This window comes from Musca autumnalis, unplaced genomic scaffold (assembly GCF_047663935.1).
Source record: "Musca autumnalis isolate F117 unplaced genomic scaffold, ASM4766393v1 scaffold_4, whole genome shotgun sequence".
Taxonomy (NCBI): Eukaryota; Metazoa; Arthropoda; class Insecta; order Diptera; family Muscidae; genus Musca; species Musca autumnalis.
Window position 1 is genome coordinate 51229537 of NW_027411977.1, and position 19982 is coordinate 51249518.

General features: G+C 36.7%; 1 protein-coding gene across 5 annotated transcripts in view; it reads right to left on the reverse strand.

Moving 5' to 3' along the window:
• Tie (Tie-like receptor tyrosine kinase) overlaps positions 1 to 19982 on the reverse strand; it is a 234581-nt gene that overhangs the window by 144947 nt on the left and 69652 nt on the right. Inside the window, exon 1 of one of the 5 annotated variants that reach the window (XM_073987739.1) lies at positions 14273 to 16676. The exons of the other annotated variants lie outside the window; for them this stretch is intronic. The gene's annotated coding sequence lies outside the window, so the exon portion shown is untranslated. Of the gene's footprint in view, positions 1 to 14272; positions 16677 to 19982 lie in introns of those variants that run through there. 5 annotated transcript variants of the gene reach the window in all.

The window sequence follows — 19982 nt, forward strand, 5'->3', positions numbered from 1 at the left end:
TTGGGGTACAAAATATTTCAAAAATAGAATTATCAGTATAGGCCAACGTTTTCATATGGCCCCTGTAGAAGTGTACCTGTCGATTTTCAATATTTCGAAGGTTGTGGCAACAATATCACACTGAAATTGTGGAAATTTGGAATTTTGTCTTCGTAAAAATGTAAAATTTTCTTCCTGCACTTTGTTGGTATAGGTCCACGTCTTCATATAGCCCCCAAAGAATGGTACCTCCTGATTTTCGGTATTTGAAAGGATTCAATGTAATTACCAAACCGAAATAGATTAAATTTGGTATTTCGCCTTTGATTGGGGTTATAAAATATTCCAAAAGTAATTATCAATAAAGGTCCACGTTTTCATATAGCCACCATGGGAGGGTACGTTCCGATTTTCGGTATTTTGAAGGATGTGGCCTCAATATCCAACCAAAATGGTTGAAATTCGGCATTTAGTCTTCGTTTGGGGTATAAAATATTCCACGTCTTCTTATAGCCCCCACCGAACAGACCGCTCCGATTTCCGATATTTTAAAGGTTTTAGCGTCATTACCCAACCGAAATAGATGACATTTGGCATTTATCCTTCATTGGGGGCGTAAAACTTTTTACCTGCAATTTGTCGATATAGGCCCACTTCTTCATATAGCGGCCGCGGAACAGTCCGTCCGGTTTTCGGTATTTTGAAGGTTTTGGCGTTATTATCCAACGTACATGGCTTAAATTTGGCATTTAGTCTTCGCTTGGGATATAGAACATTTGAATGAACAATTTGTCGGTATAGGTCCACGTTTTCATATAGAGCCTTGCACCAAAAAAAAAATTGTCGGTATTAGTCCAGCCCCCAATTTCGGTATTTGGAAAAGTTTGGCAAAAATTTCACCCGAAACGACGGAAATTTGGTACTTAGTCTTCGTTGGTGTTACAAAACTTTCCTCCAGGTCGGTACAGGTCACCGTTTTGATACAGTTCCATATTACGGTACTTCCGATTTTCGGTGTTTTGAAAGTTTTAGGAATATTATCCAATCGAAATAATTGAAATTTGGTGTAAATTCTTCACCAGGGGTAAAAACATTTCTTACAAAAACAAAATCAGACTGTATAGGTCCACGTTTTGATATAGCCCATATAAAAAGTGGGTGGGTGCCACCGTGGTGCAATGGTATGCACACCCGCCTTGCACGCTGAAGGTCGTGGGTTCGATTCCCCGGCCAGTCAACATCAAACACTTTTCAACGGTGGCAAAATACCCCTCAGTAATGTTGGCGACATTTTCTGAGTATTTCAGCCTTGTGCAACTTCTCTATAAAGTGGTGTCGTAAGACACGCCGTTCGGACTCGGCGATAAACAGTAGGTCCCATATCATTGAGCTAATAAGAATCGGGGTGCACTCATTGATATGAGAGAAGTCTCCCCTGTCCCGCCTGGGATGTTTGTGGAACAATTATATATATATAAAAAGACACCCAGCCGATTTAAGATTTTTTGAAGATTTTAGTCACATTCTTCTATCGAATTGGTTGTTAATTGAAATTTTATCTTTTAGTCTAGCCCCCAGGGACTGGTATTCTTCAATTTTATGTATTTCGAGGGTTTTTTGTCAAATGCTTGAACCAAGATTGTGTGTTGTCAGGTAAAGATACAAAAACTCAATGCGGAAAATTGTAAATATTGGTCTATGTTTTGGAAAGAACAACAATGACGCCCCATGTGTGTTCTTTAAAGGGGTTTGCTACACTTTCCTTCTGAAGTGGATGTAATTTATTTTGGACTCTAAAAGGTTAGAAAACCTCTACGCAGAAACTGATCAATAGCTTTGTTCCTTTACTTTTTTAATAGCAAAAGTGGAAAAATGAGAAAACTCTCAAAATTGCTCAAAATTGATCTCCCATGACCAGTTTTACCAGAAAAGTAAAGGAACGAAAAAAGAAAAGATCTGGTAGAAATGTCAAAATGATGGATACAAATTCACTTTTCTTCTTTTATTTCACAGTTTTTAATTTTGTTTTGCCAGCGTTCGTTTTTTTCATCAGTTTTTGTTCATTTTCTCTTCATTGTCAAAAAATCGTCAAACAAATGTCGAAAAATCAATTCAACCATTTTTTACCCGATGAAATTTGTCTGGCAGCCTGTGGTAGAAGAAAAGGGCATATTTGCTCTCTCTTCTCTCCCTCTCTCTTAAAAATTGCTTCCAGTTTTACCACTTTTTGGGGTTAAGGAACGCTTTGCAGGTTAAAAGTGGTAACAAATGATAACCTCAGGTAAGTAAAGGAACACAACTAAGATAAAGTCATTGCGATCAGTTAAGATATTCTGTTTCTCCAAGGAATAAGCCTTGACCTAGATAAAGAGCTTAGTACTTACTTACACTTACTTCAATACAGTTCGGGGTAAAGGGTATAGGAAGTTCGGCCCTGCCGATTTTAATGCCGTTCTTACTTGTTTATTGCTTCATTTGAACTAATGCTAAAGGACCAGTAAGACAATTACTTCTCGTGGAACCAATTCCATTTAATTTTCCTGGGAAACCAACGAAACATTGTCACGGGAATAATATTTATTGCGGGTCAAAATCGAAAAAGATTGTCAAGTTTGGAAAAAAAATTAAAATTACAGGATTTTTATATTAGTTTGTACTCATTGCTTTCCCGAGGATACGTTACGACAGCTGAGACAAACCTTTGAATTTTCAAACACATTCTTTCTTCATTACATCTAAAACATTGTTTAATTCATTCTCTAATGGCATCTAAGCAAAGATGTTTTAAAACTTATATTTGCATTTAACAACGTAATAAACTACTCGCAATTCATCAGCATTGCATGAATGTGCATGTAAATTGTTGTAATATAATCAGTTATTATTTAAAAGTGAATGTTTCTTTCTGTGTGTAGTTTTTTTATTTTTAGCAAATAACAGCATCCACAAATGAATGCCATTGTATTTTTTCTCTTGTTGTTTTTGGTTTTTGCAATTCAAAGATAAATGAATATAGATAAAAATACTAATTTACTAATTACATTCATTAATTAATCTTTTGTGTAAGTGTATATATTTATGTAATTATGTGTGTCTTTATAATTAATTTTAGCACGCACCCCAATTTTAACACTGCAACAACCAACATTCGTTCACCACAAATAACAGAAATGAAAAAAATTATTATTTTAAGATGATTAATACTGAGGAATTGTGTAAAACCTAGACTTTCTTTTTAACAATTACAATTAAGTAATACATTGTTATTGTTATTAATACTTTATTCGGGATTTTTTCATAATATTAAAAAATTATAGATTATTTCAGATGATAGCAAGGTCTGTGAAAAACGGTTGTTGTAGAATAAATAAGTAGTTTAAGAAATTAAAATATATTAAAAAGTACTAGAAGACCCCGGGCCGCGTTGCTGACCCGTCATAATGAGTTTTAATGACAACTTTTTATGGACTTTATGCTTGACAATTCAAAAATGGGTATTTTCTACCTCTCTTCTTCGGTCCATTGTCAAACCGAAGAGGATTTTAAATTTACCGACAGATTTTGTCTGAAGTAACCTTTCTTTTCTCCAGCGGACTGTGGGATTTTTTCGCCCATTGATGCTGTTTAGAATTTATTATCGTCCATGTCCCCTGTCTTTATGCTAAAGCGATCTAATTATAAAAGTTAAAAAAATGGTTAAGTCGAATTCTCCCGCTTATTGAATTGACCGTGGGGGTACTTCGATACTTTTTATATTGAAATGGTACTGAAAAAAGTGCTATTGTACTGAATTTTCCATCCCTGTATCCCCATATAAAATAACTGTTGATGATTAGATATCACATAGATTTGGAAACAACCGCATTTCCTCGTTCCATGACTTAATTTTTAACTAATTTAATTAAAAAAAAAACCACAACAGTTACCAACAATAAATAGGTTTATGTGAAATCAGCTGTTAAATCAAAATTGTTTTTACTTGACCGAAATAAGATAAAATGCATATGTACACACATATGTATATAATTACATATGTATGCATGCAAGATAACCAGCGAAAAAAAAAACTCATTCAAGGACATTTGCTACAACTTTGCATCTCGTTTGAACATTTTGTTTAGCCACAAGTCGGCTTAAATGAAAAATACGCAAAAATTTTATTGTTAAAAAGCAAAACCAGCAGCAGCATTACGTAGTGATTGTTTATAACCTCAATAAGCTGGTCGCTGAACGCAGCTAACTCATATTTGTCTTTAATTTATTTATTTTTTGATTGTTAATTTACAAGAAAACTTGTTTAAATGTAAATTGCAAAAACTTTGTTTTTTTTTAATTGCGATTTTTGAATTTCATAAAATGCAATACATATTTATTAAAAACAACAATTTTACAATAAATACAATGATGCGTAAAAATTGCGCACATTATAAAAAGGTACAAAAGTTCAAAATAAAAACCAGAACAAATTGAATAAACAATACAACAAAATAGCTGCCATGCTATTGCCGGTTTGATAGCCATTATCACTTAATTTGAAATTATAGATTTTGTTTTCAAATATTTTGAATTATTTTTTGTCCAGTTCACTAACCTTTTTTTATACTTTTTTCGCAGTAAACGACGTTGAAATAAAGTGAATCGATTTCAACGCACAAAGCGTACGGACTGTGGAGTTTACATTTTTAAATTATTTTAACAAGGGCATGTCGTACTGACTTACTAGGTATTCTATGATCACTAGAATAACTAGTTATTCTATGGCCCCTAGAAGTTGAAAAATAAGCTAAAAAAATTATATTTTTAGAACAGTTGAGGAGGAATTTGTGTTCAATTTCAACACAATTTATATTTTTATTATATTTTATTTTGCTCTCTGCTGAATTTGATCATTCTAACTTTTGATTTGTAGCCGAACACACTACATATTCGGCTACGCGAACGAACATTAAGGGATGTTTAATCCTATACAGCTCGTTGTTCATACGATGTCGATATTCGCCGTCAACGCAGATTAGCCCGCAGATCTTTCGATGAATTTGTCTCTCGAACATACCAAGCACTGCCTTATCTGCTTGGCAAGTACCCATGCTCCGGAACCATACATTAGCACGGGCAGTATCAGTGTTTTGTAAAGTGTTACTTTTGTTTGACGAGATGTGGCTTTATTCTTAAACTACTTATTTAGCCCAAAGTAGCATCTGTTGGCCAACATTTTTCTTCGTATTTCACAACTGATGTTGTTTGTTGTGTTTATGGCGGTGCCGAGATAGACGAAGTCTTTTACTACCTCAAAACTGTAGGTACCAAACATTTACAGATGGTTCTATATCTGTGGACGTATTACGCGTCGATACCATCTTCTTGGTTTCATCGCCGTTTACTGTCAGACCAACTTTAGCAGATTCTCTTCCGACTTTTGCAAAGGTATCAGTTACTTTACCGACCGGCCCATGATGTCAATGTCGTCGGCATAAACAAGTAACATATGTCTGTTTGTGTATAATGTTTCACTTCTTTTGACCTTCGCGTCTCGTATGTCCTTCTCCAGCAGGATGTTGAAAATATCACATGACAGGCCGTTTCCTTGTCTGTAACTTATTTTGGTAATAAACTCTTCGGAGAGGCTCTTTCCTATTTTAAGGAAGGACCGAGTATCAGTTAATGTCATTATACAAAGCCGTATGAGCTTTGCAGGAATACCAAAATCAGACATGGCTTGGAACACTTTTGAACGTATAGGGCTGTCGAAGGCTGTTTTATAATCGCCGAGAAGATGGAAGGTGTCGATCTGCATTTCCTGGGTCTTTTTCAGGATTTGTCTCAAGGTAAATATCTGGTCAATGGTGGATTCGCCTGGTCAAAAGCCGCAATGATAGGGTCCAATTATTTCATTGACCATAGGTTTTAATCACTTACACAATATGCCAGATATTATCTTATATTCGATAGGGACAGACTTATGCCCCTGTAATTGGAGCACACAGTCTTATATCCCTTCTTTTGGAGTGGACATAGGATGTTCAAGTTCCATTCGTCGGGTACGCGTTCTTCCTACCAAATTGTGCTAACTAGCTAAGGAATACACCTTATCAGCGTGTTGCCTCCGGTTTTAAACAGCTCGGCTGGTAAGCAATCGGCTCCCGCTGCCTTATTATTCTTCAGCCGGTTTATTGTTGTCTTTACCTCATCTTGGCCTGGCGGTATACATTCAATATCATCTTGTGGGATTGGATCTGAGGTATATTCGTTAGTATTGGATGTCAGCAGTTTGGAAAAATGCTCTTTCCATATCCCGAGCACACTATATGTATCAGTTACCAAATTACTTTGATGGTCTCTACAGGAGGATGTGCCTGTACCAAAGCCATAAGTTTGATGCTTCACTCTTTGGTAGAATTTTCGGGCTTCATTCTGGCTCCTGTACATCTCGATTTTTTCACACTACCGCTTTTCCATTTCTCTCTTTTTCGTGCCGAAAAGACGATTCTCCTCTCTCCTTTTCTCCTGATATCACTCTCAGGCGCTACGCGTTGCTACTGATTGTAGAGTAGCCCTATATACCGCATTTTTCTCTTCGATAGCAAAACTACACTCCTGGTCATACCATGGATTCCTTGGTGGAGGTCTCTGGTATGGATTTTGCGGCTGTTTGCATGGAGTGGGCAATACTTTGTCATTGCGCTGAAATGTTATCGGGATGAGGAGTGCTTTCATTAAGCAATTGGGCTAGTTGAGTGGAATATGCTGTGGCTATCTGTTGTGATTGCAGCTTACCGATGTCTAACTTTCGTAATGTGTCTTTTCATACTTTGTTTGCTACGTTTAACCGGTTGCGTACCTTTGCTGCAACAAGGTAGTGGTCCGAGTCTATGTTTGCTCCTCAGAACGAACGCACATCCCACACGCTTGATGAATGTCTTCCATCTATAACAACGTGATCAATTTGATTTCTCGTTTTCTGATTTGGAGACAGCCAGGTGCCCTTATGGATGTCGAGATGTTGAAATCTGGTGATGCTAACTACTATATTTTTTGCCGCTGCAAAGTCTATCAGCATCATACCATTGTCAGATGTTTCACTGTGGAGACTGAATTTTCCGACTGTTGGGCCAAAGATATTCTCCTTTCCAATTTTGCCATTAAAATCGCCTAGAATAATTTTAATATCATGGGCAGGACAACGGTCATATGTTTCTCTAGGCCCTCGTAGAATATATATTTGGTATGTTTGTCATTGTCTTCGGTTGGAGCATGAGCGCAGATAAGGCTAATGTTGAAGAATTTAGCTTTCAACCGTAATGTAGCAAGGCTTTCATTCACTGGGGCGAAGCTGGGGAACAGATGTTTTAACCTCCGACCAACAACAAATCCGCAACCAAACTCATGCTTTGCCTTTAGGTGTTGTTGTGCGTCTTTCCAAATCCATTGTATTTCCAGTATGTTATATCGGCCTTGTACTTTTCAAGTACATCTGCCAGCACGTTTGCGGGGGTCGTCAACTTTAGAGGGGTTTGTTTTTCTTTTCTTTCGTTTTTTCATAGTAGGCTGTTTTTTTTAGAAGAGGGTTAGTGGCCCGACGTCTAAACCCAAGTCATTAACGTTCTTAACGGGAGTTAAAGGCAGCTTCCCAGGTGACACCAAGGGGAGGACAGGACCAAGGTAAATTCTGGACATTCCATGTCAAAACCGGTCAGGACCGTTCCTTGGTATCTTTCATCCCCGGTTAATTTCCGGTAGTTATTGAAAGCACTAAGTAAGTTCTTCCTCCACGTTAGGTCTTATGCCATGAAAAATTCCTTAATATTGACAATTTTCAGCGTGAAGATTGAGAGTCCAAAATACCGAGTTAAATCCAAAATATAACAAACCCCTCTGAAAGAGCTCAAGTTTTCCACACAAAATTCCAATTAACAATCAATTCGGTAGAAAAATATCGAATGTGTTGTACCCCTAGCGAAGGCTAAATACCAAATTTCAGTCATTTTGGTTAATTAATGAGGCTTAAACCTGGAAAATATCGAAAATCGGGGGCACCGTTCTCTGGGGGTTATATCAAATCGTGGACCTATACTGACAAACTACTGGGAGAAAGTTTTATGGCGCAAAAGGAGACTGAATACCAAATTCCAGCCATTTCGGTTGTGATAATGAACAGAGCTTCGATTTGCTCGATTTTACTCGTGAGTGAAAAGTACTCGCAAGTGGGAGTACTCGAAGACTGTGGCCAAAAAGTCCGTTTTGCTATATTTTACTCGCATGTGAAAAGTACAAGAAGTTTACTCTCCACTCTTTTGTTTTATTTGGGAGCAATTGCGAGTACTCGTGGTTTCAAAATAAGAGTGGGAGTAAAAATGCTTGAAATAGAGCACGAGTTTAATCGAGTGAAAAAAATATTTGTTGGCCGTTTGTGTGTTCCTTTCTGCGGGTACACACCCGAACAGATTTTGATGTTGCTGTGGACTGAAGGTGGAAAGGGAAAGTTGTTCCGCGGTTCAGAAGAGTTCTTTCGGAGGTTCTGATGAGTTTGTACGAACAACCTCATCTAAACCTCCGAACACACAAACGTTCAAAAAATAAATAATTTCTTCCTACTCCATTATACTCGGTTTTATCTTAGAGTAAACTCTTACTCTGTTTCGAGCATTTTCAATCGCAATCGAATTTTCTTCCAAAACCAGTACTCCTCAAGTACTCGTACCCGGAGTAAAATCGAGCAATTCGGAAATATTCTTCGCGAGTGAGGATAAAAAATAGAGTGTACTCGATTTGTTTTATATTCGCGCTAGTACTCCCACTCGAATTCGAGCGAGTATTTCAGAGCTCTGATAATTAGGCTAAAACCATGGAAATACCGAAAATCGGAAGGAACCGTTCTATGGGCGTTATATCAAAACGTCGACCTCTACTGGCAAATTTCTGGGAGAAAGTTTTACAGCCCCAAGGCAGAATAATATTAAATTTCAGCCATTTAGGTGCAAAATGATGCTAAAACCTTGAAACTACCGAAAATCGAAAGGTACCCGGGGCTCAAAACGTTTATCTGTACTGACAAATTTCTGGGAAAAAGCACAGCTCTAAGGGAGATAAAATACCAAAATTTCAGCCAAGTCGGGGAGTGCCGTTCTATGTGGGTTATATCAAAACTTGGACCTGTACTCACAAATTTCAGGAAGAAAGTTGTATAGCCCCAAGGGACACTAAATGTCAAATTTCAGCCATTTCGGTGTGATGATGAGAGTAATACCATGAAAATACCGAAAATCGGAGGGTACCGTTCTACGGGGGCTATATATAAACGTTGACCTGTACTGACAAAATTTTGGGAGAAAGTTTTATAGACCCAAATGAGACTAAATATCAATTTTCAGTGATGATAATGAGAGTAAAACCATGAAAATACCGAAAATCGGAAGGAGCCGTTCTATGGGGGTCTATATCAAAACGTGGACCGATATAGCCCACTTTCAATACCAAACATCCTAGGGGTAATAAACACTTCTATCTTAAATATTGCGAGCTGTATCTTGATTTCAACAGACAAATGGACGGACATGTTTATATAGACATAAAATTTTATGCTAGTCATAAATATATGGGGATTTCTGAGTGAAATCGAAAACTTTTTCAAAATGAAGTTTTTAATTTTCTTTATTTTTATACCCTACACCACTATGTGGGGAGGGTATTATAAGTTGGTTTTGCCCAAAAAGTTTGTAACGCATCGAAATAATGGTCGTAGACCCATACTTATATATATCAAAATTATTGTCTCGACGAGCTGAGTTGATCTGGCTATGTGTGTTCGTCCGTCAGTCCGTCCGTCAGTCCGTCCGTCCGTCCGTCCGTCTGTCCATCTAAACCTTGTAATCACGCTACAGGTCGCAATTTTGATCGGATCGTCGCCAAATTTTGGGTGTTGATGAGGGTCCCGGAGGGGAAGAAGCCTATTGATTTTAGTAATGGTCGGATTATATTTAGGGGTCGGAAAGGGCAAAAAACTTAGGATAAAAAGACAACGTTTTTTTCCAAAGCGAATATCTTAGCTTCTATATGGGGTATACCAAAAGCAAGACCTGACAATGAAAGTAGAAAATACCAGCTTTCTAATGATGTAAAGTAGGTGCTCAAAAAACGAAGATATCACAATAGTAGCAAATAAAAACCCAATTTTCATTTTTGCGATTTTAATTATAATGACGAATATCACAGCTTTGGTTGGAAACTTTCCAAAAGCAAAGCCTGACTATGAAAGTAGAAGATCCCGTCTTTGCAATGATGCAAACTAGGTCGGAGTAGGTAAACAAATAACGGAGACATCGCAATAGTCGGTAATACATCCCATTTTTCTATTTTTTTTTTTTTTTTTTGGAAATCACGCTACAGGTCGCAATTTTGATCGGATCGTCACGAAAATTTGAGGGTTAATTGGGGTCTCACAGATATTGATTTTGGTAATGGTCGGATAATATTTAGGGGTCGGAATGGGCAAACATTTATTTGGAGAAAAGTCAACATTTTATTCCAAAGTCAATATCTCTGTTTCTTTAAGAGGTATATCAAAAGGAAGGAAAGTAGAAAATATCACCTTTACAACGATGTAAAGTAGGTTGTCGTAGGTGGTCAAATAGCAGAGATATTGCAATAGTCGATAATGCATCTCATTTTCCGATTTTTTTGTAATCACGCTACAGGTCGCAATTTTGATCGGATCGTCACGAAATTGTTGGGGGTTAATGGGGGTCCCAAAGAGAATGAAGCCTATTGATTTTGATGATGGTCGGATAATATTCAGGGGTCGGAATGGGGAAGATCTCATTTGGAGACAAATTCAAAGTTTTATTCTTTGTGAATATATTGGCTTCTAGTAGGGGTATTCCAACGACAAAGCCTGTCAATGGAAGAAGAAAATATTACCTTTACATTGATGTAAAGCAGATTGGAGGAGGTGGTCAAACAAGGGAGATACCACAATAGTCAGTAATGCATCCGATTCTTCCATTTTTTTGCAATCAAGCTACAGGTCGTAATTTTGATCGGATGGTCACGAAATTTTGGAGGTCCCAGAGAGAAAGAGGCATATTATTTTTGGTGGTAACGGGTTAAATTCCCTAAAAGAAATGTTTACCATTAAAAATCTTATGCACAGGGGTAGTGGTGTAGGGTATCACATGGTCGGCCCCGTCCCGACTATAGCCTTTGCTCACTTGTTTTAGTATATTTTAATTTTTTTTTTTTTTGACTAACGGTTCCAGGGTTTTTGCGCCTTCAAAAAGTCGAATTCTGTAAAAACTATATGCAAAGAAATACTCATAACATCTTTAATATTGGTTTAAATTGAAAAAAAATTTTGTGTGGGGTTTTTGTGTTTTATCAGCTATTTCTTAAATTTTTTTGTATTAAAATACGATTAGTTACACACATATAATGTCCTATTAGGTAGTGGGATTCGAATGATTACAATTTGTTCTTATTTCTTTTTTAAATTAGTCAATATAATTTTTCCTGTATAACAGTGTGAAACCATATTATGAAGTTTTTATGATGTTTAAGAAAAATTACTAGAGCAATCAACAAAAGAAATTAAAAAATTTAATTTTGTATTTTTATACCCTATACCACAATGTGGAAAAGGGTATTATAAGTTTGTTTTGGTAAAAATTCATGTAAAACCGCGAAATATTCATCGGAGACCCCCAATGTGGTATACCAATCTTCATATCTCGACGAGATAAAGCGATTTTGAGATGTGTGTCCGTCCGTCAGTCCGTCCGTCCGTCCGTCTGTCCATTATAAATTGTAAACACGCTCCAGGCCGCAATTATGGACCGATCGTCACGAAATTTTGTATGGAGGTCGGGTTCAGATCAGAATAGATCCCTATTCTTATTGGTGATGATCGTGAAATATTTAGCGGCTGAAATGGACCAAAAACATAATATTTATCCAATTTTCTAGCGGCTCTGCAGGTCTCAATAATAGTCCGATCGCCTCGAAATTTTAGCTAATGTAAGAGTATATGAAAAAGAAGAAGCTTGCAATTTGAAATGGCGATCGGATAATATTTAGAGGGTTAAATGGACCAAAACTTTTGTGTGAAAATTGTGAAAAATTTTAATATACAGCTTATATCTTAATTCCTGGAAGTGACATTCCGGACAAGTGAGATATAATTGAAAGTGGAACGCTTGACCTTTCAATTGATGCCAATTATGTTGGTGTGCATGATCAGATAATAGAGTTACAGCCTAATATATTCCGTTATTTGTTTGTAGTGTAATAATAAACTCGCTAGAAGTCGCAATTATACATCAATAGTCACCGGGCACCGGGTAAGAGTATAGGTCGAAAAAGATGTCTACAATTTTGAATGATGATCTGATATTCTTTAGCGGGTGAAATGGACCATTACTTTTGTATGAAAAATATAAAAATTTTATTTTTGGTCGATATTTTAAGTCATTGAGGACATATATTTCGCAAAGTAGCCTACATATGGAAAAAAACTACTGACCTTTCCTCTGATGTAAATTGCAATAAAGTGTTTGCTAGATAACGGGCCTACTGCCTAATATATAATGGGTTCTGTGTAGAGAACCACATTTTTATCCCATTCTACATATTGTCTCTCCAAAAGTTTGTGTAACACCAAGAAATATTCGTCCTAGACCCCTTATTTGGTATGCCAAAATTCATATCTCGACGAGATAAAGCGATTTAGCGATGTGTGTCCGTCCATTAAAAATTGTAAACAAGCTTAAGGCCGCAATTATGGACCGACTGTAATTTTTTAAGGAGGTTGGGTTACAGCCATAATAGAAATTAGTTTTTGGTGATTATCGTGAAATGTCCAGGGGATGAAATGGACCAAAAACAAAATTTTAACCCGCAAAATTTTATGCAAAGTTTGAGTTTATGATGAAGAAGAAGCGTACAAACCAACGTGAAGATCAGATAATACTTAGCGGGTTAAATGGACTGAAACTTTTGTATGAAATTGGTAAAAATTTCAATAACGTAGCGGTTAAACAACGGAAGTAGTAGTAGTAGTAGAACTAAATTTTTCTTTCCTGCTACAAAAATGTCTTTGTCATGCTAGATAACTTTTTGATTTTGGTCATAAGTATTATACATTACATCTCTGATATTTGATAATTAAATTTTCGCAATCATTGAAAAGAAGTTCCGTGGAGAACAATTTTCTAGGGATAGTGGTATAGGGTATCCCATGGTCGGCTCCGTCCGACTATAGACTTTTCTTACTTGTTTTAAAATAACATATTTTTCACACTGGTATAACACTGGTATAAATGAAACTTGTATTGACAAATTTTAAAAAATTAAGAAAAAATAGTACTCTTTTGAATCCCACTACCAAAAAGGACTTAAAATTTTTGTAATTAATCGTAGTTTTATGCAAAAAATTTCAAGAAAATCGATAAGTACTATCATTGATAAAAAATGATTTTAAATTTAAAATGGGGAAAATTTCACCCTAGATCACTGTGCAAAATGTTTTATTAGATAGCTGATAAAACAAAAAAAATAGAAAAAATTTTTTTTCTATTTGGACCAATATTAAAGAAGTTATGAGTATTTCTTTGCATATAGTTTTTAGAGAATTTGACTTTTTCAAGGCGCGATATCACTGGAACCGTTAGTCAAAAAAAAAAATCTGAAAATATACTAAAATGCATCAACACACCAAAAAATAATGGAAATCAAAAAACACCTTTTGCAAAAGTGTCCGATTTCACTCAGAAACCCCATTTATACTTAATGAGGTCTCCGAAGAATATTTCGATGTGTTACAGTTGCGTAGGAGGTACCCGAACTGATAAGTGTCTGGAAGAAATTGGTGGCTCTATTTGAGAGTCATCGCCGAAAAAATAAAAAGTTTTCTGGGAACAATACTCGAAGAAGCGGACCGATATGGCCCATCTCCAAACATGAACAAAAATCGAAAAATTGATGGCGACAAATTTGATTGCGATTGAAATAAATATTCTCTAAACATGTCAAATTTTTAACATACATCATTATTTTTGTAAATTTACAGCGGTTATATCCCATGTTAAGTCGAATATGTTGTGATTTGTATGTGAGGCCTTAAAAACGAAAAATACGTCCGCAAAGCATTCGTAGGTTAAGAGTAAAATTATAGGTAAATGTGCAATTTTCAAAATGAAACTTATAGGTGATGGCATTGACAATGTGATAACGAAAAAATAAATTCATAAATAAATTTATACTTTACTTTATAAATGACTTTTTCTGCTATTTTTAATATACTTACTATTAATTTATGTTGAGTTTTACTAATGTTGTGAGCATTTGTGAGTCTCCAAATTTTTTTGAAAATGCAGGGGATAGTCTCTAGTCACCTGCTAAGTTATTCCTCTTATACCACGCCTGTAAAATCGTCTAAATTCCGAAAATCTGGAGGTACGTTTATATGGGAGCTATACCTTAGCATGGACCTATACTGAACTGTTTGCAAGGAGGTATTTTGCTCATTCGGAACTCAAAATGCAAAATTACAGCCAAGTCGGTTGGAAAATGTAGGTAAAATCGTCAAAATTTTGAAAATCGGGAGGTACGTTTATGTGGGGGCTATACCTAAACGTAGACCTATATTGAATATCTTTTGCAAGGAGGTAGTTTATTTCCTCAGAACTCAAAATGCAAAATAACATCCAAATCGGTTGGTAAATTTGGCCAAAATCGTCAAAATACAACAAATTGGGCGGTACCTTTCTATGGGATCTATACCCCAAATATGGACCTACATCCACTAAAAATGGGTTTCTATTCTTTTGGCTTGTTATAAACCTATGTTTAAAATTTGGCGGTAGCACAATTAGAACTATTTTTGGCACTCTTTTCCATACAAGTGGGACCACTGTGCCTTGGAGTGTTATTCTGCTCTCCAGCCAGTCGGCCCAAACCCGTTATTTCGATGTGTATATACCCTCGTTAGCATAAAGGCTAATATGCTGTTTATATTATAGGTTTTTGCAGGGTTAAACTTCTTTACGAGGATTATTTGACGTATAGACAATGGAAATAGCCTCACCTTATGTAACTTCTATGACAGTTCCAATTGAATCACCTACTAAAATTAGCAATGATATGTTCATTAAGATATCTTAAGGTGTGACCACGGTTTCAACTATATATTTTCTTGAAATTCTTGGCCAAAGAATAACAAATTATATAGCATTGCATATTTCCGCCGTAGAGGTGTGCGTTAGTATGCACATACATATTCATAAGTTTAGATTTGAAAAACTCTCCCATAAATCTTTACACGAAGATGGCATATTAAACAGCTCTCAGCATGTTATCTTGTCTTGTTTCGATGAAGATTTCTAGAATAACATCCGGCTAATTGAGTGCTGCTGCTGCTAACAAAACACCGTTATAACACAAAACCAACAACAACAAACAAACGTTTATGATTACAACGAACGATGATGGCAAAACAACTTTTACTTTGTTGTGTTACTTTGCAGTGCAGCACTTAGCATCTTAACAAAATAATTTATGCACAAATGTGATGAAACGAGAATATCTATATGGCAAAGTCCATTTTGTGTGAGCGTCACTCCTTAATTCTTGGTGGCTTGTAGGCCACCATGCATCATGGCATGCAGCATCTTTCTATGGAGCAATGTAAATATAGAAACTTAAACACAATTTACTCATAAAATCATAAATAAAAAATATCACGTAATTTAACTGTTACCACCGTTTCAGGTGGTGGTACATAGTGAAGAACAAACCAACCAACAATCTCCAATGAACCTGTCTGTCTCACTTCTCTCTTTTGCAGTTGCACCACACCAAGTGTTCAAAGATCAATAGTAATGAAATCATAAGCAAACCAAATAAAAAAGTGAAACCAAAAACAAATATGCAATGGCCAGCTAATGTTGGTGGTCCATTTGTTTACCAACCAAACTTGTGATCTCTCCGTTTCAGTCGTGCATTCGATATTCTACTGCACTCAGAATTCTAAGCCAATACTACTAAAGTAACGGTGATAAATAAAGAAAAAAACGACATCTCTTGCCAAAGATTTAAATGTGATTTAGATTTTTCACACACTTTTGCATGAGAAACAAAAATCAATGAACAGCAGAAAAACACATCCATTAAGAGATAGACATACGATACATAAATGCAACAAAAAAATATCAATAGACAAAATGAAACAAAAAACTGGACAGACGTATGATTATTGTTTCAGGGTTTTGTATACGGCACAATTTACCAGCATATTCAATGCTTTTGCTTTTTTATTTTTTTTTTTTTATTTAAAGTTCAACATTCACTTTATTTAAAAGCGTGTGGTTGAGATTGGTTTCTTGGTTTTCCGCTGTCTGCACTTGTTGCTTTTTGTGTTCTAGTTTTAATATTGCTATTATTTATTAAGTTCAATTTGTTAATTATAGCAAATTTAATAATTTATCTGTTGCCCCTTTACATCTATTTTTGATTGAGATTGAGAATTTTTATTATGATTAGAGAATTCGCTTAGGCACAGAATTATATTGTACGAAACAAATATAGGGGAACGCAAGCCGTAAGAAACATCCTCAAAAGGAATACGAATAAGGGTAGGCATCTATCATAAAGCATATCATAACTCAGAACGTATGGAACACACTATAATAACACTTAGGTTAGGTTTAGCTAGATTGAGAAGAGGGGCGATAAAAATCACTAAATGTCCATACGGAGATTAGAGTTATGGCTTTTAGATTTTTTATACCCTCAGCATTTATGCTAACGGGGGTATATATACTTTCATACAGGTAAAATGTGCTTCATCGAAATAATGATTTTAGACCCCAAATATGTTTGGACGACACGGTACGCCTTAACTAATTTTAAATGGAAGGTGCTTACACCTGGGAAGTGTTTGCAGATTCTGAAACTACAATACTCATAGATGAGAAATATCAAGAAACAAAAGAAAAACGCCGGAGGAATTTTCAAATAAATCGCGATTTAAGTTCACATTTTTAGGGGTTCTATAGGTTTTCACGATTTTGCTTGGAAACCGCGAGCCCTATGTAAATGGGCCTAAAAAATGTTGTAGCTGAGGAAATTCTCCACAAGATTGGCCTTTATGATATTTTCGTAGGTTTTACCGGTTTTGAGATATAGAAGTTCAAATTGCCCTGACTGTATCTCCTCCGCGAGCCCTATGTAAATGGGGCTAAAGAAAATGTTGTAGCTGTGGAAATTCTCCACAAGATTGGCCTTTATGATATTTTCGTAGGTTTTACCGTTTTTGAGATATAGAAGTTCAAATTGAGACAATGCCCTGACTGTATCGCCTCCTTATAGAACAATGTCATTACTGCAATTTCCCAAATTAAACTTATATATCTTGAAAATGGTACAACCTAGGAAAAAATAATAGGAAATAAATCTAATCTTGTAGAGAATTTTCACAGCTTCAACATTTTCTATAGTCCCATTTTAATATGACTTGCAGTTTCCAAGCAAAATCTTGAAGATGTAAGATAAAAAACTAAAAATTTGAACTGAACCTCTATATCTCAAAAATGGTAAAACCTACGAAAAAACCTAAAGAGTCTTGTAGAGAATTTTCACAGCTACAACATTTTCTTTAGACTCATTTCGATACGACATGCGGTTTCCAAGCAAAATCGTGAAAACTTAAAAAAACCCTAAAATTGTGAATTTTGATCGCGATTTATTTAAAAATCCCACCGGCGATTTTTTCTGTTTAATCTATTTTTCTTATCTATGAACATTGCTGTTTCAGAATCGCCGAAATCTTCCCACGTGTAATCGGTTTTCATCAAAAGTTAGTTACGGCGCACTGAGCATGATACTGTTTTATAAGGAGGCGGTACAGTCAGTGCATTGTCTCAATTTGAACTTCTATATCTCAAAAACGGTAAAACCTACGAAGATATCGTAAAGGTCAATCTTGTGGAGAATTTCCACAGCTACAACATTTTCTTTAGGCTCATTTACATAGGACTAGCGGTTTCCAAGCAAAATCGTGAAAACCTAAAGAACCCCTAAAAATGTGAACTTAAATCGCGATTTATTTGAAAATTCCTCCGGCGATTTTTTTTGTCTCTTGATATTTCTCATCTATGAGAATTGTAGTTTCAGAATCTGCAAAAACTTCCCAGGTGTAAGCACCTCCCATTTAAATTTGGTTAAGGCACACCGTGACGATATCCGTTTCAGACAATTTGGAGTTGATTTAGCCATGCCCGTCCGTTCGTCTGTCTGTCTGGCTGGCTGGAGCGCACGATAACTCTCGAACGGATTAACCAAATCGGTCCAAAATTTGGCTTTCGTAATATTTCGTCCATACTTAGTTTAAGTTCGAAGATGGGTTATAAAAAAAAGTTCGAAAATGTTCGGAAAATTTGTGTGTGCGATAACTCTTGAAGGAAGTAACCGATTTAGTCCACACTTTGCACACCAGACTTAGATGAGGTTCCAATATGGACTCAATCGGTCCACTCCTTCGGGTACCTCCCACACAAAATTTCGGATAAGTTCAGTTTAGGTCCTGCTCTCGAATCGCTTTGATTTTTATTGTAACAACTTGTATTCACTGCCCCCCATACTTCCTGAGAAAATAGCCAGCATTCGCTACCTCAATTACGACCGTAAAAGTTTTTCCTGGGGCAAATCCATACTTCTTGAGAAAACAGCCCGATAGGTGTAAAAAAAACCCTATAGCACCATATGTAGTGGATGGAGAGCACGATAACTCTCGAACTGATCAACCGATTTGGTGCAAAATTTGCCTCCGTCATATTCTGTCGAAACTTGGTTTCAGTTCGAAGATGGGCAATACCTACAACTTCCGGTACTTCCCCCCAATATTTGAAAGATGTCACAAAAATGGTATGCACGATATCTCTTGAATGGGGCAACCAATTTGGTCCAAATTTTGAATCTCCTAATAGTTTGTCTAAATTTAGTTTATCTCGGCCCGTATCAATCTCCTTAGGGTACCTCCCCTACAAGAGTTCAACATTTGTGTCTAAGTGCAGTTTAGGGTCTGTTCGAAGACCCTTTGGAATTGTCTACCGATGCTATTCGTTTTGGTCCTGTTTACAGAGATATTATGTTTTCCGTGGACAAGTCCATGCTTCCTGGCATACAGGCCCAAAAGTTATACGATAACCCACTGAAATGACTAGTGGCCAAATATCTATCGAAAATATATGACTCCCAAAATAAGATCCACTTCCATAATGGACTATATCGGTCCATTCATTTAAGTACCTCCTTCGCAACACTTCATATGCCCAACATTTTGAAAACCCCTTTTTTGCAAAACATTGTTTCAATTTACACAAGCTTGGGTGCCACCGTGGTGCAATGGTATGCACACCTGCCTTGCACGCAGAAGGTCGTGGGTTCGATTCCCCGACATTTCCTGAGTATTGCGACATGCCGTTCGGACTCGGCAATAAACTGTAGGTCTCATATCATTGAGCTTAATATGAATCGGGGTGTACTCATTGATCGAAGGTGAGCCTCGTGTCGAACTGGAACGTCGTGCTGAGGAGGCCATGGGCATCGTGGGGGTCTGGAGTGACCGAGTGGGTGTTGAGGTGTCTAAGGAAAAGACTGAGCTAATGCTGCTGAAAGGCAGATTAGCGCAGAGTCGACCTCCCCACTTTCGATTTGGTGACCACGGCATAAGGTATGTCAAGCAGGTCAAGTACCTTGGGATAACGATGGCTGAGAGAATGAACTTCCTGTCGCACTTTGATCGTTTGAAGGACAAGATAACTGCTATAGCTGGTATGGTTAGAAGGGTCTTACGGATCGACTGGGTTTTGAGCAGACGTTCCGTGCGCACCATATATGGTGGACTCTTTGTTGCCTGTGCAACATATGGTGCGCCTGTATGGTGTGCTGCAGCAGAATCTGTTGTTGGGCGTAGAAAGCTCTTGTCGTGTCAACGAGTGGTCATGTTAGCATGTTTG